This window comes from Hemicordylus capensis, chromosome 5, assembly GCF_027244095.1.
Source record: "Hemicordylus capensis ecotype Gifberg chromosome 5, rHemCap1.1.pri, whole genome shotgun sequence".
In the NCBI taxonomy this organism is placed as follows: Eukaryota; Metazoa; Chordata; class Lepidosauria; order Squamata; family Cordylidae; genus Hemicordylus; species Hemicordylus capensis.
The window spans coordinates 105,642,710-105,670,678 of NC_069661.1; the positions used below are offsets into that span (position 1 = coordinate 105,642,710).

The window sequence follows — 27,969 nt, forward strand, 5'->3', positions numbered from 1 at the left end:
TGCAGCTCTTTCAGTTAAATATGTTTTAATAATGGGCAGCTCATGAAGTCAAAGGCTCTAAATGTATACAGCAACCAACAGTTGTGTTGTATCTCCTGGGCAAAGTACTTTTGGCTTGTGGATCAATATTTCAGTAGCAGGCCTGGAATCTTTTTTGGATCCTGAAGCCTTCCCAAGCTCCTCTGAAAATCACATAGGAGGAGAGGTAAGTTAAGTGATTGCCTGGAGAGTAGAATTTTTTATACTTAGGGTTGTGTCTGGCATTCCATCATGTCAACATGGATCTTCCAAATCCTGTTCTAAGGTTGCTTGAGTCACTTTGCAATGGTTAGATACGTCAGTTACATGTCAGTTTCCCTTCAAATATACCAGGTTTTTCTGAAGCCTTGAGTTTTTTCTGAGAAAAACTGGCATGAAATTGACACACATTTTACCCAAGGCTAAAGTGACATTGACATAAACTCTAAAGATCTGTGATGTTTAAAAAGTGATGTTGGAACTAACAGCCTGTATCAAAATGAAGGAGGCAAATAACCAAACAAGGGATTAAATAGGAAGCGGATGGACCTCAGGATAGGACTTGCTCGACCACTGTGATGTAGCAAATTTGACAAAGGAGTATGCAACACTTATGATGTGTGTCTACCATGGCTATATCTTAGAAACTGAAAGGCCCAGAAGCCTGTCTAGTCTAGCCCTTATTCACCAGACCTACCTTCCTACACATCAACCCTGCAAACCTCCAAACTATGTTGTGAACAGCAGAGTGCAAGTGCATTGCAAAAATATTTTTTCAGATGATTTATGCAAGCCATCAGGGCCAGCCTTGTAATGGGGCATGGTAAGGTGGCTGCCTTAGGGGGCAGATTAGTGGAGGCAACACCTTCAACATCTCCCTCCACAGTATTGGCTCCCCCACTCCAGCCTACCTATAGTGGCAGTACAATACTACTACTGCTGCTGCTGCTGCTACTGCTACTACTACTGTTCCTCCTCATGCTTATCCTACCCTGAATTTTGAAAAGGCAGAAGACAGCAAATGGAGTGGCAGAAGGTTCCACTTGCTTCCTGCAATTCTGCTTCCTGCCCTCTGCCTTCTGAAAAGGCAAGATGAGAAAAATGGGAGGAGCAGTAGCAGGCAGATGGTTGGGCATGTGGTGCACTCTGTACCTGCAGGAGCGGGAGATCAGGTGGTAGTGGGGAGATCGGGGGAATGAGGGGAATTGGCATGCAGTGCGTTTTGCGTGCCATTGGGGTTGGGAAACCAGATGAAGTGAGGCGATTGGCAAGTGGTGTGCTCTCTGTGTTCTGGGGTAGGTGGGGCAAAAGATAGTGAGGAGATCGGGCAGAAATGGGGACATTAGAGGGAATTTATGCAGCTCAGGCTGGACCTGAAAGCTGTGATCCTACTCCTCCAATGTGGTTTAAACTCTTTGTGCTATTGTACTTGATTGCAAATTGTTTTTGTCTGTGGTCCTCTATGCTTGCCAAGTATTCCCTGACTTTGTTGTTTGCGGATGTGTTTCCCATATTTTTCCTGAACCAAGTCCATAGGTGGGTGGGTGTATGTGCATCAGCGAGTATTCGGCATGATGGTTCTACCATATTTCTGGCACTTAATGTGTGATATTGTAGCGTGCACATGTTTTCTCCATGAAGCTGTTCACTGGAGGTTTATACCTTATGCTCATATTTCTTTTCTGTGCGGAATACCACCAGCACAGGGTGGAGAGTGGTGCAGGGAGATCCAGTGAATATAAATGGGACAGCAACGTATTTCGCCCCTATTCTGGCCCTTTTGTAGCCATGTCTGCTTTAAGAATGGATGTTGAAGACCACTGGTGCAGCTGTGCCCCCCGCCCCCAATATTTCATAATGTTGCAGCATCAGACCTCCTACTTATTTACACTGGCACAATGCACCAATTAACTTCCTCACCCCAGCCCAAACCAATTGTGCAGTCCTATTTAGTTCACAGTCTCCTTGCTGGAGTATAGGATTGGCTCCTTTAAATCTCAATACTCAGATTCCTCAATCTTATGTCTAATTCTAACTGGGATGGCAAACCTGTCTCTGGGCTGCACCACTTTACACAGCAGATGAGCCTGAATACATCTCCATTTTCTTTAAATCTTCCATATAGGAAAAGAGCCAGCATCTTGAGAACAGGTGTGCTAGCCCAGCCTTCTCTCTGACATGCCAATTTCTATGCATTCCATTATGTGAGCCCCCAGCTGCAATCTGAAATGGTGCAGCCCACACAAAAAGCAAAAGCAAATGGTTGATGGACGAGGCAGAAAACAAAGATTTGGATCTTGTTGTGCCTCTTTTGTTTGTATAAATGAAGCCAGCAAGGTAATATTGGTTGACTCTAGAATTGTGTTCAGGCCCCTGAAGGTTAATATGTAGAACATTAAGCATGTTATAATTGAACTGTAGGGAAACAAATTAAAATTGTAATGAACTCTGTTCCCTTTGGAAGTAAAATTAGGTACATCATTACCAGCACTGGTAGAGTTCTTGATATTATGGTCTAATCAGCACTTAATAGCCCACTCTCTGTGGCTCTAATTTCACATAATTAATGTGCATGAAAAACGAACCATGTAAAGACTTTCTTTTTCTGTACGGTTATGTTGGATGGGGTAAGCCCTTTCTGGGCTCTTGATTTTCAGAGATGGGCACAAAATGGCTGAAAATCCATTTTGGATTGGCTTTCATGAAACATGCATAACAGTGAGAAAGCTCTGCAGGTGGTTTCCCAGAATGGGGCCTTTACTGCAGGAGGAAGTGGTGTAAATTAGGATAAGGGTATATCAAGCACGTATAAGAGCATACAAGTGTATATAAGCATAACTCAGAGTAAATCAGGACTGCTTTTTATTATGGTTTGGTTGGTTTGTTCACACAGCTGGCTCCCCCATGATCCATCCTGCCCATTTCTGGCCAATAGGGTTGTAGAGATGAGGCTCCTGCTTCTGATTGGTGAATTCACCTGTACCTAGATAGTAAAGAGAATGAGGGGAGTACATGTGCGTGTGCATGTATGGTGCCTGCGGATTCCCCCCAATGTAATTTTCTGTCTTTAAACCACCCCTATCTCCAGTGTTCTTGAGCAACAATAACTGCACACTAGATCAAAAGCACTAACTCTAAACCACCTTCTGCAGACTCACTGGGGGTGGGGCCAAGGGGTGGGAAGCTTCCCTCTGGAATGGAAACACTTTCCATTCTTACTGTCGCTGGAAGGGTTTTTAAAAATAAATTTCTGGTGGTGGTGTTATGCAAAAAACACCAGTACACTGGAGCAACATGAAGATCTACCACATCTATCCCTGATAACTGAACAAGAGGGACCGTTTTAGAAGTGGTGATTCTCTTTATTTAGCAGGGGGAGAGTAACTAACTGGCCCTATCCATTCTCAGTACAGCATCCCTCCAGTGGCTGTTGCTGGTGTATCTTATGTTTTTCTTTTAGATTGTGAGCCCTTTGGGGACAGGGAGCCATTATATTTATTTTTATCAATGTAAACTGCTTTGGGAACGTTTGCTGAAAAGCGGTATATAAATATTAGTCATATTCATATCATATCTCATGGGACAGCAGGACACCACACAGGCCCCCTTCCCAGATACCACAGAACTGTTATTACTTCTTTCTATGTTTATGAAAGGAAATGTTGCTGGACTGCTCTGATATACAGGTGAAACTCGAAAAATTAGAATATCGTGCAAAAGTCCATTAATTTCAGTAATGCAAATTAAAAGGTGAAACTGATATATGAGATAGACGCATTACATGCAAAGCGAGATAAGTCAAGCCTTAATTTGTTATAATTGTGATGATCATGGCGTACAGCTCATGAGAACCCCAAATCCACAATCCCAGAAAATTAGAATATTACATGAAACCAATAAAACAAGGATTGTAAATAGAACAATATCGGACCTCTGAAAAGTATAAGCATACATATGTATTCAGTACTTGGTTTGGGCCCCTTTTGCAGCAATTACTGCCTCAATGCGGCGTGGCATGGATGCTATCAGCCTGTGGCACTGCTGAGGTGTTATGGAAGACCAGGATGCTTCAATAGCGGCCTTCAGCTCTTCTGCATTGTTTGGTCTCATGTCTCTCATCCTTCTCTTGGCAATGCCCCATAGATTCTCTATGGGGTTCAGGTCAGGCGAGTTTGCTGGCCAATCAAGCACAGTAATCCCATGGTCATTGAACCAGGTTTTGGTACTTTTGGCAGTGTGGGCAGGTGCCAAGTCCTGCTGGAAAATGAAGTCAGCATCCCCATACAGCTCGTCTGCAGAAGGAAGCATGAAGTGCTCCAAAATCTCCTGATAGACGGCTGCGTTGACCCTGGACTTAATGAAGCACAGTGGACCAACACCAGCAGATGACATGGCTCCCCAAATCAACACAGACTGTGGAAACTTCACACTGGACTTCAAGCATCTTGCATTGTGTGCCTCTCCATTCTTCCTCCAGACTCTGGGTCCTTGGTTTCCAAATGAGATGCAAAATTTGCTCTCATCAGAAAAGAGGACTTTGGACCACTGAGCAACAGACCAGTTCTTTTTTTCTTGAGCCCAGGTAAGACGCTTCTGACGTTGTTTGTTGTTCAGGAGCGGCTTGACAAGAGGAATACGACATTTGAAGCCCATGTCCAGGATCCGTCTGTGTGTGGTGGCTCTTGATGCACTAACTCCAGCCTCAGTCCACTCCTTGTGAAAGTCCCTAACACTTTTGAATGGCCTTTTCCTGACAATCCTCTCCAGGCTGCGGTCATCCCTGCTGCTTGTGCACCATTTTCTTCCACACTTTCCCCTTCCACATAACTTTCTATTAATGTGCTTTGATACAACACTTTGGGAACATCCAACTTCTTTTGCAATTACCTTTTGAGGTTTTCCCTCCTTATGGAGGGTGTCAATGATGGTTTTCTGCACAACTGTCAAGTCAGCAGTGTTTCCCATGATTGTGATTCCTAATGAACCAGACTGAGAGACCATTTAAAGGCTCAGGAACCCTTTGCAGGTGTTATGGATTGATTAGCTGATTGGAGTGGGACACCTGGAGCGTAGACTGTTGAACCTTTTCACAATATTCTAATTTTCTGGGATTGTGGATTTGGGGTTCTCATGAGCTGTACGCCATGATCATCACAATTATAACAAATTAAGGCTTGACTTATCTCGCTTTGCATGTAATGTGTCTATCTCATATATCAGTTTCACCTTTTAATTTGCATTACTGAAATAAATGAACTTTTGCACAATATTCTAATTTTTCGAGTTTCACCTGTATTGGTGTTCTTGAACAAGAATACCATGGAGTGGTATGTGTGTAGAACATAAGAACAGCCCATAAGAACAGCCCAGCTGGATCAAGCCGAAGGCCTTTCTAGCCCAGCAAACTGTTCCCCACAGTGGCTCACCAGATGCCTCTGAGAAGCTCAAGGCTAGAGGTGCGGGCTTGCCCTCTCTTCTGCTGTTGCTTCCCTGCAACTGGTATTAAGAGGCACCTTGACTCTGAGTCTGGAAGTGGAGATACAATGGAACAGTGCACCATCTACTAGGGGTGTGCACGGAACCAGGAAACCCAGTTTGAATCAAACCAAACACGGCCCAGTTCAGTTCTGTGGACATCGAGCCAGGCCCCAGCTGGCTTGAGTTCATTACAATTTTAATTTGTTTCCCTACAGTTCATTTATAACATGCTTAATGTGCTACATATTAACCTTCAGGGGCCTGAAGACAATTCCGGAGTCAACCAAAATTATCTTGCTGGTTTCATTTATACAAACAAAAGAGGCACAAGATCCAAATCTTTGTTTTCTGTCTCATCTATCAACCATTTGCTTTTGCTTTTTGTGTGGGCTATACCATTTCAGATTGCAGCTGGGGGCTTACATAATGGAATGCATAGAAATTGGCATGTCAGAGATAAGGCTGGGCTAGCACAACTGTTCCCAAGATGCTGGTTCTTTTCCTATATGGAAGATTTAAAGAAAATGGAGAAACATTCAGTTCCTCTGCTGTGTTAAGTGGTACAGCCCAGAGACAGGTTTGCCATCCCAGTTAGAATTAGACATAAGATTGAGGAATCTGAGTACTGAGATTTAAAGGAGCCAATCCTATACTCCAGCAAGGAGACTGTGAACTAAATAGGACAACTCCAGGCAAAAAGGGCAGCAAGGAAGAATGTGAAAAGTCATTTGAGAGCAGAAGATCCTGTGGTGGCTGGTAGAGTGGAAAGGGTGGTGATCTCAAACAGGAACATTTAGGGAAGTTTCAGGGTCTATTGTTTGAAGGTCTCCACAGGAGAGATTACAAGAGATTTATAATTAGAGTTGCCTCAACTTCTCACAAGTGAATACTTTTGTTCCAAATGTAAGACTTAAATAGTATCCAAAACTACTTCTTTGTTTACCTTTTCACTGCTTTCCACAGCCTGTTTGCCCCCATTTGGCTGCTGCTTTGGCACAGTATCTCTCCCCTGTCCCCAATTGTATATTCTGCCTTTCCAACACCTGTTTACAAAAACAGCAGTAGAATGAGGGAGAAGAGTCAGACACTTGAGCAAGCAGAATATATATTTGATTCAGTAACTCTGCTACAATGAACTTGCACTGAGGAAAACTGGTTGCATTGGCATGTAACGGGACCCATGGTTTCCCTCCCCACTCCCTCACGCACTTCATAGACATTCAAAATTGGAGTCCCGGCAACTGCAGAGAGGAGGGGAAATTGGGTGCATGGGCGCGGAAGTTGGCTGTGTGAGCTTCCTTCTATTATGAAGGACAGCCCCAGCAGCCAGTCACAGCTGGAGCAAGGGAAGAGCATCATCTCTCAACTCTGGTTACACCTCACTGCAACTCCAATTCTGCTTTCAGATGTACCAGTGCCAAATGCAAACCTCAAGTGGTAGCAGCAAAACTCACTACAACCCGAGGGTTCAAATTGGAATTTGGGAAGGGAAGCCTTTGGTCACTTTTCTGATGGAACCGTCGTCACACACACTCAGACATACAAGAAATTCAGCCTCAGGCTCCTTCACTCCCCGTTTTTCCCCATTACATATGAATATGGACACTGTCAATGTAGAGGAAGAAAAGGAGGAAAGTATGCTCCTGAGGGTGTTGGACACCTGCAAGGCCTGAGAGAAACAGCATGCCCCCACCCCAAATGAGTGTCAAAGTTCCAGAGCAGGCATATGAGAGTCCAAAGAACCAAAAACAGATGAAATGGTCTAAGGTGGAGGTTCCTGAGCAGGCAAATTGGGATCCAAGGATCAGAAGCATATGGTATGGTTGAGGAAGGGATGGTGGCCAGGTTCCAATGCAGGTAGACAAGGGGCCATGCAGGACAAAGCAGACAATGCTCCAGGTAGCTGCCATCACCCTGGCTTTCAACCTAGATAGATATTGGACAGTCCTTCAGGGCTGGCTGTGTGGACCCTCTGATAGTCCTGGGTCCACAACTGGAGTCCAACTTGGCTGGTTCTGGATGTTACCCATGCCCAACAGGGGATAATGCTTTGTATGTCTGCTTCTGTCAATGAGGAGGAATGTTTGAAAAGCCTGGTATGTAACTGCTCATCCCTGGATTCCTCTGCCTCTAACTGTAGTAAATTGTTTATGGTTCTAACTTTTTTCACTGGGATTCGTTTTCTTTAATTGACAGTGGGGTAGAAATGTTGTATATGAAATTGTTTTATTTCTCTTTTGAGTGTGGCTCATCCACAATATATTTCTCCCATATATGTCTAGGTGATACTCAGGTTTTTTCTTATTAAACCCCCCCCCCAACTCAATGAGATTATGATGCTCAGTTATAAACGTTTATGCTTGGTGTGTTGACAAGGGTGACTCATCAATCATTCCACTCAATTCTTGGAAACCAGCAACATAGATAATTTCGTAGTCAAAGGGAGAATTAGTATATTTGAGCTTTGGTCTCTTGGTGCATTTAACATTTTGGAGCACTCAGGGGGTTGTTATGTATTTTCTCTGGCAGAAATTAAAAACAAGGCAGGGAGGGACCATAATCACAAATAGCCACTTTTGACTGTTGTTAATGGTGAGCAAGGAGGGAAAATGAAAGCAAGAGCTATTGACAAGTGGAGAGAAGTGTCTTGCCATATGGATTCTAACATTTTAATTATAGTCTTCTCTTTCTTTTTTTGTGGCAACTTTTAGTGGTAATAATTTTTCAACTAATTAAAGACCAGCTGCTACTTAGCAAGCTCGACAACCCAATTAGGAGTCCAGAACCTGGTAAACAACCTTTACTGCCAGCCAGCTTGCTGAATCACCTCCTGTCACTGGCATGGAAGTCATATTTTTGTGTTTTGTAAATTCATGTTGTTATTGCTTTTCCTGGCTCTGGCAAATGCTTTACTTTGGAACCACCTAAAAAATCTGACATCATGTTGGCATCATATTTCAAGTAATGCCACAAATCTCTAATGGCTTTCTTTGCCTTGAGGATTTTGAGTGAATTCTTTGGTGGCTATCCGCAAGTTACCCTGATTTTCAGACCTAGAGGCTCCATGCCCCAGCTAATTGTGACAAATACATCCATAATTCTTCTTGGTGGGAGGAATGTGTTTCCCCCCTATTGCTGTTAGGGGAAACCACTACCATAGTGAATTGATCACAGCACCATGTAGGAAGCAGTCTTATACAGTCAGATCACTGGCCCATCTAGTTCAGGGCTGCAGAACTTCAACCCTCCATCTTTCATCATTCCCAGTGGCCAACAGTTAGGGTTGATGGGGTTTGTAGTCCACAACAGCTGGAGGGCCAAAGTTGTGCACCCTGATTTAATTCAGCATTATCTCTATGACTGGCAACGGTTCTCTATACAGGGCTGTTTCTCAGCCTTACTGGAGAGGCCAGAGATTGGACTTGGAATGGGCTGTGGATGCAGCACATATGCTCTACCACTGAAGATGGACCTGCCCCCAACAGCAAACCCGTTTGGCAAGTGCCTGCAATTTTGAATATTACAAATATTCCTGCCAATAAAAATTGCATGGGTTCAGCTTTTTCATCAGGAGCCATAGAACTGCTCCCTGCCCATATTATTTCAGCCTGATATCAATATGGTGCTGGGATCTGGCTCAAGGGAGTTTCCTGCAGGAGATGATAGTAACAATATTCCCTACCCTTCTGCTCATATTCTGTTGTTTCTTCCTCTTTGCATTTATCCTCTACTTGACCCTATGAAGTGCTTTCTCCCAGAGAAGAAATTGGCACTTAACCCCCTTAACCTTCATCTTACTGCCATGTGAATGATAAAAAGGGGCTTTATCCCACTCATCTGTGTACTCCCATGGGTAAATAGGAGTGGAGAGCTGAGCTGCATGATGGGGGCAGATGGAGCTCAAGAGCTGCTTGTGTATGCCTCTGCTTATATGGCAGTGAGTCAGTTGGTGGAGCCAATGTTGTCAGGCCTCCAATCTTTGGTCAATTCAAAATACACCTCCTTTTAAATATTAATTACTGGCTCAGACCATAAAATTTGAATGATAGATGTACAGCTTTAAACTTGGGATATGCATGAAATGGCATTTGCGTTCTGTTCCGAGTTCAGAATGGAATGCAAATTCCTGGATTGTTCCAGTGGTTCAGTCAAGCCAGTTGTTCAGATGGAATGACCCTATTCTGAGTGCCATTTTGGATTCCAAAATGGCACTCTTCTGGCCTGTGCACACACACACATGGCAGCCATTTGCGTGGTGCTGCTGACCCAATTTGCATGCACACAAATTGGGACTGTGCATGCACAGAGGCCAGAAGAATGAATTCCAAAATGGCGCTCAGAACATTTTGAGTGTTCCAACTTGGAACAGGGCTGTTCCATTCTGAGCTCGGAACAGGCTCCTCATATGAAGGGTGTTCTTTTCCATGTTCAGAACACTCGAAATGGACCAGTTCTCTGTCAGGATGTCCCAACCATGAACTGTTCTGCACATCTCTACCTTAAACACTTGCATAGCAAAGAAATGACATATGGTATGAGATTTCAGTGCGAACATGAATGAAAATGTGTGAAGCATGGTCTTTCTCTCTTGTAAAACAGTATTCATTCCAAACAAATGGCTGCTTAATTAATGATCTGGAAAAGACAGATGCCAATAAGGAAGCCAAACTACAGTCAGTTTTGGAAAAGAATATCAGGGAAATGAAAATCAAGCATAGCAAAGAAATAAATAGCTTATGACACCCAGCCAGGGATAAGTGACATCTGAACCACGTTGGCATTGGCAGGCGCATTTGGAATAGTTCATCTGTTGCTGGGCTCAGAACTGTAGTCAATGTGATCAGTGCTTATTATAACCCTGTTCAGACAAAGAGGGCTTGTCTATGCATTACAATGAATGCACTATGGTGGGAGATAGCAGACCTTGCCCTTTGGCATACATGTGTTCAAATGCATGTTTTTGTGCATAGGCAGTGTTCCAGGCAGCTGGGAGCCTTGTCCACCACCAGGATTCCTTTTTGCATGGACCATTGCCTACACATGCTGCATATGTGCATTAGACCATGCTTCTAGCAGGGACGGAGACTTGCTGGCTTTCACTTTACCTGTGCTCATAGTATGTGCATAGACAATCCTTGTTTATCTGAACATGCTTGTGTTTCATAAATATCTAGAGCTGGAAAATAAGGGGGGGGATCAAAGTTCTGGGGGGTGGGTGGAGTGGGGACTAGGAGCCTCCTGGTGTGTGCATTCATAGCCCTTGTGATTATGAAAACAGGACATGTGGGGAAGTAAGGGGAATCCCCCACCTCACTCCCAGTCAATACATTGGTTTCTCTTGATCTTGAAGGGCTGTCACTGCAGCAGACAGACTCTGACCTTGCTTGTTTCTGTAGGTTGCTTGGCGCAAGTGTGACCCCCCTCCCCCACCTGTGTAGTGACCCCCCTGTGTAGTGACCCCTGTGTAGCCCCCCTGTGTAGTGACCCCCCTCCCCCACCACATCCTCAGTGGAGGTGGGGAAAGTCTGACCTGGATAAGGAAGAGCAGACTCAGTCTCAGACAGGGAAGCTCTTCTCATGATCAGTGAGAAGAGCTTCGGGCGGGTCTGTGGGGAGAACAGGCTCACTTACTCTTCCCTGCAGGTGATTGCGAATCTGTCCCTGGGAGGGCGGATTGGCCACCCACAAAATTATTGGCTCAGTCATGGAGCCGTTTGGAGTGGTGCACTTGGCCCCCAGAAGTTCCAGAATGCCCTGACGCCGGGAGGCTTGTTGTAGCCTCCTGGTAGGGGATCTCCTTGTGAGTTGCCACGCTGCAGCAACTCACTATAAAAAAAAACAGGTTTAGCGAAGCACTCACTCCACTAACCTCATTTAAGAGGAGGGCTACTTTGGTGGGCTAGCTGCCATTGAACTACCGGGCTCGCCCATAAGCCCGGTGGTTGTTATGATGAAGGAAAACCAGGCTGGGCTCCCTTAGCTGGGCTCCATTGTGGGAATAGCCTCAGGGTGGAGTCTGTGCCTGCCCTCAGAGCTGCAGACTCAATAAAAGCCACACCCTCTTGAGTCCCTCCAGGAACCTGCCCCTTTCAGATGAAGAACCTCATGCTTCTCCTCCATGCCTACACACCAACACTGGGTCATGAGGGGTGTAGAGGAGTGTAAGACTCCAGGCCAGAGGAGCCCTTTGAACTATCCAGAGAAAGAAGTGGAGCCTGTAAGGAGCAATTCAAACTTGGAGGGATTTAAGGCCTCAGTCCACTTCTGGCCTTTTTCTGAGCCAGTGGCTTACTTGGAGCTTTTCATGGTTCTGCAACACTTGCATGCCTGTTGAACACCTTGTTGGACCTTGTGGCTCCTGCTTGCAGGACAGGACAGATATGCATGTTCTTCCTCTGTCTTCTTGCCTACCTGCTACCCTCCCCCTGTGCAACCTTGACTGCCCTGCTGTCAGCCTGCATCCTCATTCCAGATCCACTTCTTAGCTCATACCCTGGCCAGACTTCTCTAGTAATGTGAAGAGAGTTGATATGATATGGTATGTCTGATTCTATGCCTGGGAAGGGAAGGGAGGAATATGGAACAGAGTCGAGCTCCATGCTGTGGTATTGCATCTAGTGATGGTGACTGGTGCAATCCATGCTTCACTTATGTGCTGTTACATGCTATCTACATACATGCCATTGCAGCATTGCTTATTGCAATAGTGGTAGAAGCCTGATGCAGGAATAGCATAAACTCTTGCTTATGGTTCTCACAATGGTACTCTGAAGTAACACTGATACATTAGACCATTCTCTGATCCTAGATAGTAGCTTTGTAGCAAAGAGTCGGAGCTATGCAGGGTGAAACCCTCCAGGTTGGAGGGGGCACTTGGCAAGATGCCCTCCAGTGGACTCCTTCCCCTTATCTTGGCAGTGCGATTGTGGTGGTGGACCAGAAGGAACAGGAGCAGAGTATTCTAGCTGGCAGCCACAGGCACCAGCAAGAGCTTTTTATACATATATAAGAAATGGAAGAATTCATGACCCCCCCCCAAATGCCCCATGTAGTATTGTGTGGCAGCTGCTGATTTTTGGCTGGGCCCAGTTCTTCCCAGGATACTGGGATGGGCATCAACAGAAGGTCCCCCTGTGTGCTGGACCCCCAACAACTGCCCAAGGGTGCCATATGTCAACTCTCTCCCTGCTGTTATCAACCAGGAATCTCACCTTTTATGAACTTGCAAGGTGTACGGCCATCTGCAATATGGGGACATAAGGTAACATGTGCCTTACTGGGTTGTTGTAAGCATTACAATTCATGTGAAGTGCTTGAACATTTGAAAGTGCTATACAAATGCTAAGTATTGATGCTATTGTGTGACAGTTATTATTGGTATCACCATTCACTTGGCTCTTGGCACAGAGGCACACAGGAAGAGGCCAACGGACAGTTAATTCTGAATGCTTGTAATTTATCTTGCAAAATAGTACCTCTTGGGGAAAGGGTGGAATACATATAATGTATAAGAAATGGAAACATGCATTCATAGCTTTTCTACATATTTTTCAAGGAACATACATCACTATTAAAATTGCATACTTTAAACATTTCAGATGAAAATGGGGACCCTTCTATGTGCTTGTAACACTTACCATGTTCATATTAAGGATGAATGCCTGAGTCTTGGTCCTCCCCCTACAATACATTGCAGGAGGCACATCACCTGTTGTATGCTGTGTTCATTTAGTCAGTAATAGACTATCCTACACTGGATTCTGAGGCAGGGTATTAGCCAGCTGACCATAACAAGAATTGACCATAAGAACTGAGAACAGTTATCAGCATATTGAATCTTGCAATGGTTTGGTTGTATTTATACTAAAATAACTGAGGTGCACACATCCACAACAGTATTTGATGTGTGAGTTGGTGCTTATGGGGAAATGGAAAGAAAGCACTGCACTGGTATTTTTGTGCATATATGCATTTATTTACATGTCTGTGCATGTCAGGATGTAACTCATTCCCCCACAAAGATCTAACTTCCAGAAACCTGTGGGCATGTGGCTGAAACCTGAATAAAAATAATTCTAGCAATGCATACCAAGAAAATGTTTGAGGTGCCTACAAGAAATAAATCTCTCTCAAAAGACAACATAAGGACAACCTCAGTATCAGGTACTCAAAACAGGGACTGTCCTGGTGAATGGGAATAGCTGGTCCTGGAAACAATCCTCTGAAGGGAGAAATCACGCCAGCCCCAAAATTTCAGATTTCTTCTTGAAGTGGTGTAGAAAACTCTGTAGTTTTCCAACACCTGCTCATGAAAAAAGATGACTGCGGGGAGACATGATAGAGGTCTATAAAATCATGCATGGTGTGGAGAAAGTGGATAGAGAGAAATTCTTCTCCCTCTCCCATAACACTAAAACCAGGGGTCATCCCATGAAATTGATTGCCGGGAAATCTAGGACCAACAAATGGAAGTATTTTTTCACATGACGCATAATACACTTATGGAATTCTCTGCCACAAGATGTGGTGACAGCCAACAACCTGGATGGCTTTAAGAAGGGTTTGGATAACTTCATGGAGGAGAGGTCTATAAGCGGCTACTAGTCGGTGGGCTGTGGGCTGCCTCCAGCCTCAAAGGCAGGATGCCTCTGAGTACCAGTTGCAGGGGAGTAAGAGCAGGAGCGAGGGCATGCCCTCAACTCTTGCCTGTGACTTCCAGTGGGCCACTGTGCGAAACAGGATGCTGGACTAGATGGGCCTTGGGCCTGATCCAGCAGGGCTATTCTTATGTTCTTATGTTCTAACCTCCTGACAGTAGTCAATGACATATAAAAATATGGCTATGTTGAGTTTCCAAAAAGAGTTAGACTGTATTGAGCTTTATTGCCAACATTTGATTCCTTGCTCTACCCACCCCCGCCACCTCCATATTAAGCTAAGAACTTGGACTGCCAATATGTGTCAGAAACAGGGTGTTAATTCTGCTTGCTTATTTTTTGAGAAGTAAAAAAAAAAAGCAAGAAGGCAAAGAACACAATATATAATTTAGAAAGAAAGCAATATATAATTTAACTTTAAATTAAAATACTATGTTTCTTTATTTTCTGCAGGATTTGCCAGAGCACAATGGGTGACAATCCAAAACAACTCAATAATCAGAAATCTGGATAAAGAGGAATGGTATTTTTTATTATTATTTCTTGTTTACACAGTCAGACAGGTGTTATTGACTGGTTTGTTTTATCCAGACATCGAGTCCTTCCCAAGGACCTGGAATGCCAGAATTTTATTGTCAATTGTTATACTGTAGATATCATTGCAGAATATAGGCTGTTCCCAGTAAAGCTGCTGTTTGTAATTGGCTGATGGTGATTTCTGTGGCCCCTATGGTGTTGAGGTGCTCTTCAAGATCTTTTGGAACTGCACCTAGGGCGCCAATGACCACTGGGATTATTTTGGTCTTCTTCTGCCACAGCCTTTCAAGTTCAATTTGTAGATCTTTGTATTTGGTGATTTTTTCTATTTCTTTTTCTTCTATTCTGCTATCCCCTGGTATTGCTATGTCGATTATTTTGACTTGTTTTTCTTTCTTCTCGGCTACAATGATATCTGGTGTATTGTGTGGCAGATGTTTGTCTGTTTGTAGTCGGAAGTCCCATAATATTTTTACATCTTCATTTTCTTCAACTTTTTCAATTTTATGGTCCCACCAATTCTTGGCTACAGGTAGCTTGTATTTTTTGCAGATGTTCCAGTGTATCATCCCTGCTACCTTGTCACGCCTTTGTTTGTAGTCAGTCTGTGTGATCTTCTTACAACAGCTGATCAGGTGGTCCACTGTTTCATCTGCTTCTTTACAAAGGCGGCACTTGCTGTTTGTGGTGGATTTTTCAACTTTTGCTCTTATTGCATTTGTTCTTAGTGCCTGTTCTTGTGCAGCCAGTATTAAACCCTCTGTTTCTTTCTTCAAGTTGCCATTCTTAAGCCATTGCCAGGTCTTGGTGATGTCTGATTTTCCACTTATATTGTGTAAATATTGACAATGCAGGGGCTTATTTCTCCATTTTTCTGCTCAGTTCTTGACTTGTTCTTTCTTGTAGGCCTGTTTTGTTTCATTGGTGTTGAATAGTTTCTCGTTATGGACCATTTGAAGTGCATCTTCTTCACTGTCCCTTATATATTCTTCAAGGCCTCTTTTCTCCTCTTCTACTGTTTGATAGACTTGCAGCATTCCTCTTCCACCTGAGCTGCGAGGGAGGTATAGCCTATCGACATCACTGCGGGGGTGCAGAGCATGATTGATGGTCATGATTTTCCTGGTCTTACGATCTAGCGTCTCTAGCTCTGCCTGGGTCCAGTCTATTATTCCTGCAGTGTATCTAATAACAGGTATAGCCCAGGTGTTTATGGCTTGTATGATGTTCCCGCCATTGAGTTTGGACTTGAGGATTTTTCTGACTCTCCTGATGTATTCACTTCCAATTTTTCTTTTAACTTCAGTGTGTGCAATGTTATCAGCCTGGAGAATGCCCGATTATAACTTTTATACCGCCCTTGCAAAAAGCTCAGGGCGGTTTACATTAAAACACCATTAAAATCAGTTAATAATTCAAACAAAAATTTACATAAGATTCTACTTTACTTGGGCCAATCAGATAATTATTGTGACAGTTTAAGTATGTTAATTATCATTTATCTAACTGTTTATAAATGTTTACCTCAAATGAAATTCATAGCAAATTTGGGTGTTCTTCAGGAGAAACATCTGATTTAATATTCTGCTTTATTAATTCAGATGATAGATATGTAATAGAGACTTTTGTCAATTTTTTTAATGAATGCAATGAGGATTAGAGCAGAGAGGAAATAGTTTTATTGTTTGTAAAACTGCTGACTCTGTATATCTGCTCTTATCGCTGGTCTTTGAGTAATAAACTAAGTTGAACATCTAAGAGATTTCAAGGAAACTGAAATGGTTTTGGAGACTGGCAAGATTTCTCACTGGAGGTTCTCACATCTCTTATTATAATATGTCTTGACTCTCAGTTCTCAGCACATGTAGCTTAATGCCTGAACTATGGCCACTGAAAATGATTGTGGTTTGAGGTGATACATGGTGATATGGAAGTTTTGACAGAAGTGTTTAATAACACGCGTGAGTTGTCCTTTGATGTTGCAGTGTTTAAAGAATGGATGTGCATGTCAGAATTCAGTCCAACACTTCAGATTGCCTTAGCATTTGAGGTGGTTCAGAAGTTGGCACATTAGAAAACAAAACAATATCCCATTGCATTTTTTTCTTTTTGGATTTGCTCACCAATAAAGTATTCCTTGAGTTGGGCAGTGGAATTACTCTGTTCTCATTAAATTTCTTCCTCATAATTTTAAATGCCCCCTTTTTGAAATTGATTCATTTCCAAAGTGGCTTCACTTTAATTTCTCTGAAGCACCTTAAAATACCAAATGACTAGCGGGGAAAATAAACACATGTAATCTGGCAAGATAATCATTCTTCTCTTTTAAACTATATCTTACCCCAAATGGTTTCAGGGGAGATAAGCTTCTGGTTAATACTAGGTGGAAGGTCAAAATTTGCATTTTAATAAGCAAATTTTTTTAGCAAAAACTCTGCCAGTATGAGAGGGTAAACTTTTTGTACCCTTTGATGGTGAAGTCTAAATGGAAACATTATGGATGCTGTGCATCTTTTGTATTTCAATTAATTTATACTATCTGTATGTCTTTTTTGTATCTTCCATAGATGCTGTAATTTTACATTGTCTATAAATAAAACAGACAATATGTTTCTGGTTTGACAAGTAGAGGAAATGACTTGTAGCTGTTGCTCTTGGTTACGACATTTGATAGATCTGTTCAGGTGAGATAGAAGCTTTATCGTTTTGATGATAGATGGGAGAAGCAGAATTAAGCTATTGACAGATTTGCATTTAGCGTATAGATTGAGAAATAAGAAATGGGGTTATTCCTTCTGAAACCTCTACAACCAGAGTGAGGCAGAAATCCCATATTTGCTGAAATATGGATTGCATCCCTGGCAGGTAAAGCCAAAGAAAATTCGCTTCTCTTATTACCAAAAACCACAAGAGAATAGAGTTTGCAAGATGTATGATGGTATAACTTGACTATGCCATTTGGGACTCTTGATCTGATATATATATATATATATATATATATATATATATATATATATATATCTTGCTATATACCTTTAACATAGTTATGTTTTGGATGCCTGTAGGTAGATCACTTGAAAATCACAGGAAATATTATATTTCCTGGAATGCCTTGAAATAATGTAATTTTGATATATATAATTTACTGTGTGGATAATACCATTATTTGGCAAATTGGTTCACGCATTTTCAGGACAATCCCTTTTCATACCATATTCTTTGACTATTTTACAGCCCATTTTTATAGAGCAACACAGATCAGCAGAATTCACTTGTGTACCCGCTTAATGGCTACCTAGTAGTATGATGGATCATTCCCCCCAAATACAGGTGGCATTAAACAAAAATCAATGCATCTGCAGAAAAACAAATGTATTGGACAGCATGCAGCTGAAGAAAGAAAAGGATACTTCAAATGCATAAAGGGCTCACAGAAACAAAACCATATGCAAAAGTGTATTTTTAAACAACCAGCAGTTGGCAAGTATATATAAAGAATAAATTGAAGAGATCCAACTGGCAGCACACAGGCTGTATCTGGCCCTCCATTGTGGTTTTATGTGTAATCTCTTCTGCCAGTCCCCCATTCCAGGTGTTAAAAGTAATGCTGTCTAACCTGCATACCCCACCCTACTGCCACCCGCAGCACAACTAAAATGAGAATAACCCCCCAAATGCCTCTGGAACATTATTTTGCTCTGCATAAGGAAGAGTATCTGCAATGTTTTTCATCGGGGAGGGGGCATGCCCTCCATAGCCAAGCTGCTTGGTATCATGACAGTGCCAGCTGTGGTTTAGAAAGCCCTTCACCTCAGGCTGAAGGAGTTAGCTACTGTATGGAAGCAGTGGTGGCTGGTGCAAATGAAGTGTGTGTGTGTGTGTGTGTGTGTGTGTGTGTGTGTGTGTGTGTGGTGCTTGGTGCTCCTGTTCCACCCTGCCCTAGCTACCTCTATTCCTCCCTCTCTTGACTCACCCCAAACCCAGCAGGCTGGTAATCCACCCAGTTGGGGAATGAGATGGTGAATTACCAGCCTGCTGGAGGTGGAGAGATTAGCAAGGAGGAGCTGGATCTGGAGTGGGGTTGGATGGAATAGGAGCAGCAAGCTCCACACCTGTGGCTTGTTTTCTCCCCCCACCCACTGAGCTCATTGCATCAGCCACACTGAATGGAAGAGGTCGGTTTAGGATGAACCTACCAGGATGATCTTGGCCATATCTGTTATCATGGCTGCCATCTCTCAAGTCACCAGAGTCCAAGAAATGGCTGTCTTCATGTAAGCAACTGGTTTGCAGTGAAGTGCCTCCATGCAGCTGTGGATCTTATGCACAACTGAGTAAAGAAAATAAGTGCCACTTGTTTGTCTAAACCAGTCCTGAGTGACACAGTATAAAGCTCAGTATTCTATGGGCTTTCCCCCACCACAAATGTTAATAACCCCAGTTCCTTGCCCGCTGCAGAATCTCTTTTGGGCAGTAAGGGTGTGTTACTTGAGGTAGAACCAGCTTGAGGTAGAGCTGGTTTGCCATCGAACTGGGCCTGTTCATTGGCTCACCCTCAAGCCAAACTGGGCCCGGTTTGATTTGGTTCAACCTCAAGCCAACCCCCGACCCCCACAGGCTGGCTCAGGGGTTCTTACCAGACCAGGCAGTAAGTTGCCTTTAAAAAACTGTGAGTGAGTACACCCTCCCTCACCCTTAAAGAGCCCCCTCCCTAGTGCTGGACCACGGAGGTCTGGTTCCATGCACACCACTACTAGAAAGGCACTATTGAGATGGTGGTAAATCTGTTCCATGCCCCTGGTAACCAATGCAATTAAGAACTAAGCCTGCTTCTATCTGCATAGTCCTGGTCCATAGGCATCCCTGTTTCTATTCCCTAGAATCTGTCCCTGGGAAATCACTGGCACTGTCTCTATTTTTGCCTTGTGAGGATGCTTTGGTCAATTCCTCCCCCTCGTGAATTGCTAAGTGTCATTCTCCAGGATTCAGCTCCCTTCCCAGAGTCTCAAGAAATTGAGCCTCCCGATTGGTGGGTGAATGCATGGTGCCTTTAGTGCACCTGCATGTCAGTAGTGCACAAGGTTAAGGCACTATGCAGTGCACAGCATATAGAAGGTGGAATCCAGTCTTCAGCAATGTGTAATAGTGGATGGGCAGCTTGGCCCATAATTCTTGGTATGAAAATTGGTTATGTTAAGTGTATCCCTATTTTCATCTGTGAAATGCTGGAAAGCATGGGCTTGGCTTCTCTGCTTTAGTGGTCTTGAATAAGTTCGGCACAATGTGAAGCTCAGGGCAAATTAGAGGCTCAGAGTAATGAACAGTCATAATGACCATATTGATTCTAACAGAGCATTCCATCAAACTAAAATGCACCCTGCAATAATGCTCCAGACTTTTAATTACAGTTGCAAGAGATCCAGTTTTTGGCAAACCAGCACTGTTTGCCAAAGCATTTACATTTGAATGTGCAGTAGTTAAAAATGGGGAGCACTTCAAATAATTTCTGGAGTGAAATAATAGCCCTCAGTGCAACTTACACAGGAGACACCCAACTGAAGCTATTTTCATGGGGGGGCGGGCGTGTTTAAAGCTGCATCATCAGGACAGAACAGGGCTATTCTCACAAGCAGCCTAATCCAGGCTAGGGCAGCCCAGGTTAGGCTGCTTATATGGAGTGCCAGGATTGCTCCTGATCAATATTTTCTATAATTTTTTTCATTTGTGTGCGGAATGAGTTTTATCCTGGGCAGCAGTATCAAGGCAGTGTGTGCACATCTGTATTGAGAGTGGGACCTTCCTGCTTCAACCTGAGCGGGATGTAAAGTTAACTGAGTGGACATCAAAAAAATGTGTGAGCATGCGCACATGTGCACACCTTAGAAGGAACACTGCTCCTGATCCCAGTGCTCTCACCCCACCTAACCCTATTTCGTATCCCAACCTTTAGCCAGGGTTAAGGGTGCCAGGGTTGTGTGTAAAGCCAGCCAGTCAGCAAGAACGCCCGGCTGAGGACGGATCCCTCAGTGCACTGTGGTCCTGGCATGGTGCATTGAGGGATGCTGGAGGACTTCTTCCTCCATCTCCCTGCTCCGCCACTTACTGCAGTGCTGCTCATGTGCCACAAGGAGCAGCAGAACAAACTGGGGAGGGTGATAATGTGCGGGGAGCCCTCCCCACCAGCCCTCCCTGCCCAACAGCCAGTATGGTCATGTGCACGGCCTTAATAGCTCTGTCAAGCATTTTCACTGTGGTGACAAGCATAAATTTTACCACAACTGCGCAACTAATGATGGTAGGGGAATGTGTGTATATAGAGATACTTTTCCACTGCTCAAAGCAGTTTACAAAGCAGTGACAGATGTGATTCAAGCAAGAAATATTTCCACAGCGGCAAACCATCAAAAAGCTAAAGCCATCAGGCTGAAGGCCTGATTTAAACAAACAAACAAACAAACAAACAAACAAACAAACAAACTTTAAATAAAGTTGTGCTGCTCTTCTGAAAGGAAAGCAAAAGGATGGTCTCCATAACCTCTGCTAGTGGGGATATCTACAGCTTCAGAGTAGGTACTACGAAAGCTCTACCAGAATTAGGGACATAGCTATAGTTGAACAAGTGTGTGTGTGTGGTGGGGGGGAGGCACTCCCCAGGCCCCGGAGGGAGAGGACCTTCTGGCTGGGAGACAGCTTGTGCTTCACTGTCCCCAGCTCACTGGCACTCTGTTGGTTCCTGATCACAGGTCTCAACTTAAACAACAACAACAAAGCCCTCTCCCGAAGGTAGGTTAAAAGTATACATGTTAAGATATATTTCTGAGCCAGGGGAATGCAGATGTGCAACTGTGCATGTGAATGTGTCTGCATGTGTGGGGAGTGTGCGATATTTGAAGAGGAGTGAAAGGACAGAATGTTTTGTTTTTCACCATGCCCCAGGCTTATGCTTATTCTGTAGCAAAGACATGAGGAAGGAGAAGAAAGTCAGAGGCAGCAGGGGTCCATCCATCTTGTCCCAAAGCCTACTCCAATCTTGCTACCCCCTGCCCATAGTTCTCACTGTTCATACTTGCTGTAGCAATGGCTTTAGGCAATAAAGTTTGCTGATTGGACCCAACTTCCCCTATTTAAAAGAACAACTTCCTACTTTCTGCCATCTAAGAAAAAAAGTATCACTATTTTTTATTCTTCCTTTATGAAAGATTTTGAAGATGTCTTTTAAAAAGTTTTCTTAGTTACTATAGTAAAAGTTTTATATTGTGTTAAAACTTTTGTGCTAAAACCCAGGGACATTTTTGTATGGGGTGGTATATTATTAGACCGCTTCTAAAGAAGCCTACCTTGGATCCCTCAGAGCTGTTGATGGTTGATCCTAAAAGGCAGAAGCTATACACCACTTCATTGTCTCCACAATTACTTCAGTGTCTGATGTGGAGGTGTCCAGCAACTCCTCTTGTGTGAATAGGTTGGATCAGTTCCAGTTTGTGACTCCTGAGGATGTGGACAAGCTGATTGGAATGGTGCGGCCTACCACCTGTTCTCTTGACTCTTGTCCGACATGGCTTATATTATCTGGCAGGGGGGTTGTTGTAGAAGGCCTGGTAGAGATTATAAATGCGTCTCTGAGGGAAGGTAGGATGGCTCCTTGTCTTAAGGAGGTAATTATTAGACCACTTCTGAAGAAGCCTACCTGGATCCCTCGGACTTGAATAACTACAGGCCTGTCTCTAACCTTCCGTGTCTGGGCAAGGTAATTGAGAGGGTGGTGGCCTCCCAGCTCCAGATAGTCTTGGATGAAACTGATTATCTTGACCCATTTCAAACTGGCTTTCGGGCTGGCTATGGGGTGAAGACTGCCTTGGTTGGCATGATGGATGAATTGACAGAGGAAGTGTGGCTCTGTTGGTCCTTCTGGACCTCTCAGCGGCTTTCGATACTATCAACCATAGTATTCTCCTGGAGCGTCTGAGGGGGTTGGGAGTGGGAGGCACTGCTTAGCAGTGGTTCCGCTCCTACCTCTTGGGCAGGTTCCAGATGGTGTCCCTTGGAGACTGCTGTTCTTCAAAATCTGAACTCTTGTATGGTCTTTCCCAGGGCTTCATATTGTCTCCAATGTTGTTTAATATCTACATGAAACCGCTGGGAGAGATCATCAGGAGATTTGGTGCAGGGTGCTATCAGTATGTTGATGACACCCAGATCTATTTCTCCATGTCAGCATCATCAGGAGAGGGCACAACCTCCCTAAATGCCTGTCTGGAGTCAGTAATGGGCTGGATGAGGAATAACAAACTGAGACTGAATCCAGATAACACGGAGGTACTCATTGCGCGGGGTCGGAACTTGAGAGACGATTTTGATCTGCCTGTTCTGCATGGGGTCACACTTCCCCAGAAGGAACAGGTACGCAGTCTAGGGGTGCTTCTGGATCCAAGTATCTTCTTGGTGTCCCAGGTTGAGGCAGTGACCAGAAGTGCCTTCTATCAACTTCGGGGGATACGCCAGCTGCGTCTGTCTCTCGAGATCAATGACCTCAAAACAGTGGTACATTTGTTGGTAATCTCCAGACTGAATTACTGCAATGCGCTCTATGTGGGGCTGCCCTTGTATGTAGTCTGGAAACTACAGTTGATCCAGAATGCGGCAGCCAGGCCGGTCTCTGGGTCATCTAGGAGAGACCATATTACTCCTGTATTGAAGGAGTTACACTGGCTGCCTATATGTTTCCGGGCAAAATACAAGGTGTTGGTCAGAACCTATAAAGCCCTAAACAGCTTGGGCCCTGGGTATTTAAGAGAACGTCTTCTTCGTTATGAACCCCACTGCCCATTGAGATAATCAGGAGAGGTCCGTCTGCATTTGCCACTGGCTCGTCTGGTGGCTACTCAGGGACGGGCCTTCTTCGTTGCTGCCCCGAGGCTTTGGAATGCACTCCCTAGTGAAATAAGAGCCTCCCCATCTCTGAAAACTTTTAAGAAGTCTTTAAAGACACATCTGTTCACACAGGCTTTTAACTGATATTGTTTTGATTGTTTTAATGTTGTTTATAGAATATTGTTTTAAAATTTTAAATTGTGTTTTAAATTTCTTGCTTTTTAATTTTTTTTGTGTTTTAAATTAATGTTTTACTTTTTGATCTTTGTAAACCTCCCAGAATTTAGGTTTTGGGCGGTATAAAAACATGTTAAATAAATATGCATTGATTCGAAAGCACAAGCATATAGATGCATATAAGTAACATATCCTACAGTCTCACTCACAGTCACCATGCACCCACATTTTCCCTTAGTTTTTCATTCCTAGTCCTCCCCTTCTGCACATTAGAACATGGAATTTGGGAACAGTGTTATGTCATACTTTAATAAGAGAGATGCTTTCAAGTAATAGGTTTCATGTTGAGGTAATGATGATGCCATATTATTATTAATAATCTATATTATTAATTCTCCAAGACGGGCCATGCGTGGGGACGTGGTAGAAAGGAGGTGATTGGCTGACAGAGTTTGCAAGCAGAAGTACCTGATTGGGCAGTGGGGATTCCATATGCAGATAGGGAGAAGGAGCCTGTGAGAGCAGAAGCACCATGGTGATTGGGCAGGGGGGATTCCATATGCAGATAAGGAGGAGGAACCTGTGGCACTATGGTGATTGGGCAGTGGGGATTCCATATGCAGATAAGGAGGAGGAGCCTGTGATGGTTAAGATCAGTTTGAATGCAACTGTTACTGGTTGGAGGATGTTCTTGATTGTAGAGTAGAGGAATCTATCTATCTATATATATAAAAGGATAGCAGGCAGGGGTCTGCAAAAAGGCGGGTCGTGAGGGAGGAAAGAGCTCCTACAGGAGAAGGAGGATGCTGTTGTGTGAATTAGATGAGGAAACAAGATGAACAAAATCTGTTAACTCAGGGAAGGAGGGAGAGAGAGAAAAAACATGAAGGGAGGGGGAAGGAGTGGGGAAGAAAGAGTGGAGGAGAGCGAAAGAGAAAAATAAGGGAGGGGGAAGAAAGACAGAAGGAAGAGCAAGGGACGGGCCTGAGCTTGTCAGCAGCCTGAGGGGAATGAGTGGCCATGGCAGCACTAGCAGCAAGGAAGGGCCCAGTCAACCACTGCTGCTGTTTGGGGCTACCGAGGCCATTGTCAGAGGGAGGCAGGCAGGCAAGGGATGGGCCCGGGCCTGTCAGCAGCCTGAGGAGAATGAGCGGCCATGGTGGTGGCAGCAGCGAGGAACGGCCCAGTCAACCACTGCTGTGGGGAGGAGCAGGAGAGGGGCTCGAGTGAGGGTGGGGAGGTCTCTGGGGATAGGGAGCTGCAGCTTGCTGAGCTGCGGGGGGTGGGTGGAGCGAGCATGCGAGCTGCGGAGGGATGCCACAGGCTCAGTGCACAACTGCACAGATGCTCTGTGCAGGGTCAGCTAGTTAATTAATTAATATTCCAATTCTCCAGTTCAATACTGCTCAGGCGCCTCACAACAGTAAACATAATATAAAGTTTAGAACAACAAAACAAATAAAAGACAGCATAAAATAAAATCAATTACAACAAATTCAATTAAAAACAAACAAAAATAAAAAGTCAATTTTTAAATCCATACCTAAAATAATTTGCTACATAGTACATACTTAATACTTAATAAGCCAATGAGAGTTGGAGATGTGTGAACATGACTGAAGAAGAAGTTTAGTTGATAAAATGAAAATCAATCAAAAGAAGATTGGTTGATAAAAATTTTGGAATATGCTGAGATGGCAAAACTTACAGCACTCATAAGGGATGAAAAGTTGGAATGTTTCAAAGAAGATAGGGAGCCATTCTTACTTTACCTAAAGAACTATTTTTCCAATATGGACCTTTCAGCACGGTTTGAAATTTAGTAACAACAGCTGGTTGGTTAGGGTAAAATCGAGTTTGCAATGTGGAGTATATGTGTTTTGAATTATTATAGCAATGGTAGATTTGTATAGCTAATATGAACCGTGCAGATTGGTAAGTGTGAAGTCAATATTTACTTAATTAAATGTAATTTGACTGTTAGGATATTGTAAAAACCAATAAAATTTTAAAATGCAAAAAAAATGACTAAAGGTAAATAAAGCTGATGTCGAGTGAGGGCAATACTTCCTGGAATGTGAGAGGGCAAATGAAACACTTCCTGAATGGAGAACACTTTCATTTCTTTTACACCTTCCGAGTCATTGAAAAGGTGAATTCCTTTTGATACTAATAATGTTCACAAAAATACTTCCCCAATTTTGGCACTGCAACATTGTTATCCCCATTGAAACAATGGGGAGTAGTAATTCAGACTTACCTTACTTACAGAGTGTCCTAAAGATTCCTGAAATAATATGTATGAAAAGCTTTGTACACTTGAACTGTGCTATCACCAGCAACATGGTCTATTCTGCTTTCTTTGGATGACATTCAGAATATCTTGCTTCCTATATCACTTTGCCACAAATCTTCCTCTGTTCAGTTCTGCAGAAATTAATTGAAGCTTTATTCCAAAGCTGCAGGGGGACTTGCTGTCTTCAAAACTACTCTACAATAATAAAAATGAAAGGAGATGGACTCATTCCTAATGACAAAAGAATATAGGCTACAAAAACGTGTTTTGTGTTCTGTTGAATGAGTGCATGGCAATTCTTGCAAAATCAGTAATGGGTTCTCTTTCCTCATTCATTTCCTCTTTATGCAAAGCATGTTCATTTATATAGAGATGAAGCCTAATGAGATTACTTTCCTGGTTTGTAATGTGAAAATGTTGTTTTAGAAGAGAAGCCACATGCAGACAAATCACATACCTTGCATTAGTGCACTGTCATCTGACAGTACAGTCCTTTGCTCATTTTAATGCTTCAGAGCGCTTAATAATCTCTCCAGCAACTGCAAATGGCTCATGCATTCACAATTATCTTTTTTTGCCCCTCAAAAGAAATCTTAATTACATGGGGAGGGGTAAGAAGAGGAGCAGTTTCCTGGGAACTTTCCATAACTGCCTCTCCAGGTAGTAAATATTACAGAACCCGTTTGAGTTGAAGCTGCTCTATAATGTACACAACCAGATCAATTGTGGGATTAAATAATGTTTTGAAGAATGCATTGCTATAGCCTGTTTGCTACTACAGTTGTTTGAGAATCTGGTGCAGGACAGGCTATTGCAGTGCCTTCAGCAATATTTAATGGGGGAGATGCTATGCTTGTTACCTGGGAGGCCCAGTTACCACAAACCAAAACAAACAAGGATGATTGAAGGAAGCAATAGTCACCGCTTATTTTAACCCAGCGCTGGTGGCTTTTCCCAGTACCTCACGGTAAACCTGAGAATTGCGCGCAGCTGCCTGGGTCACAAGTTTTTATACTTTGGCATAACTACATAGCTGGGCATCAACATTCAGCCCCAAAGAACCAATTAGTTCATTGGTTAACATCATTGTCCGTCATATTACAAATATTATAATCATTGCTAGTTAGACAAGCATTCCCTAGTACAAAGAAACATTTCTACTGCATATTGATAAGCGAAACTGTCTCTCTCAGATGGCCTTGAAGTGATATTTTACAGGCCTTTGCTTTTTCAAGAGATACAAGGAGAGGGGGGCTCTTCCCCCTCTATCTTGTCAGCAAATTTATGGCTTTACAGCTCGCAATTTGGCAAGGCAACTTGCAGACTCTATTAACCATTTCTTGACCAGTGCAAACCTGAGTTCTCACACTTTTTGCAAAGACACTTTCCCATTCCATGAGAACAAAGTGATTACAAAGCAGCTTTCAGAAAAGGCATTTTCCCCTCATTCCACATGCTTGTTAACTCTGACTGAAGCTATTTCGAGAGGGTTGGGCTAGATGGGAGTTTCTACTCTCCTTCCAGTTCCTGTTTGTTCCTATGTGTGTGTCATCAGCAAGTCCTGTACTGACCTCGAAGTGTTTGTCTCACAAGTAAAGTCAAGTCTTAAAGCTTGTGCTGGTGTTTGTTCTGAAAACCACACAGAGACAGCTCACATTCTGCAACAAGTTCCAGACCTTGCCCAGACCACCAAAAATATACAAAAACCTGGAAAAATTCATTATCCCAGAAAATCCAGGGAAAAAAATCTCCTACTGGAAAGCACGGAAAATGAAACCCCATAGAACTAAGAAAAAACTAAAGTCACAGAGAGAGAAATCATTAAGATGCTTGTAAGAGCCAAGCCCTCAATGATTCACTTACTGACTGACATAAAACTCCCAGACCAAACCATGAAAGATAGAAATATATCATTTTGCAGGTAGACTTCATACC

The 27,969-nt window shown here is 43.4% G+C and overlaps 1 long non-coding RNA gene across 1 annotated transcript; it reads right to left on the bottom strand.

The window, feature by feature from the left end:
- On the bottom strand, positions 1 to 27,969 carry LOC128327046 (uncharacterized). The gene is made up of 4 exons (XR_008308423.1): positions 27,606 to 27,969; positions 25,999 to 26,229; positions 6,440 to 6,539; positions 1 to 182 (listed from the first exon to the last, which is right to left on the bottom strand). It is a non-coding gene; the product is annotated as an uncharacterized LOC128327046 (long non-coding RNA).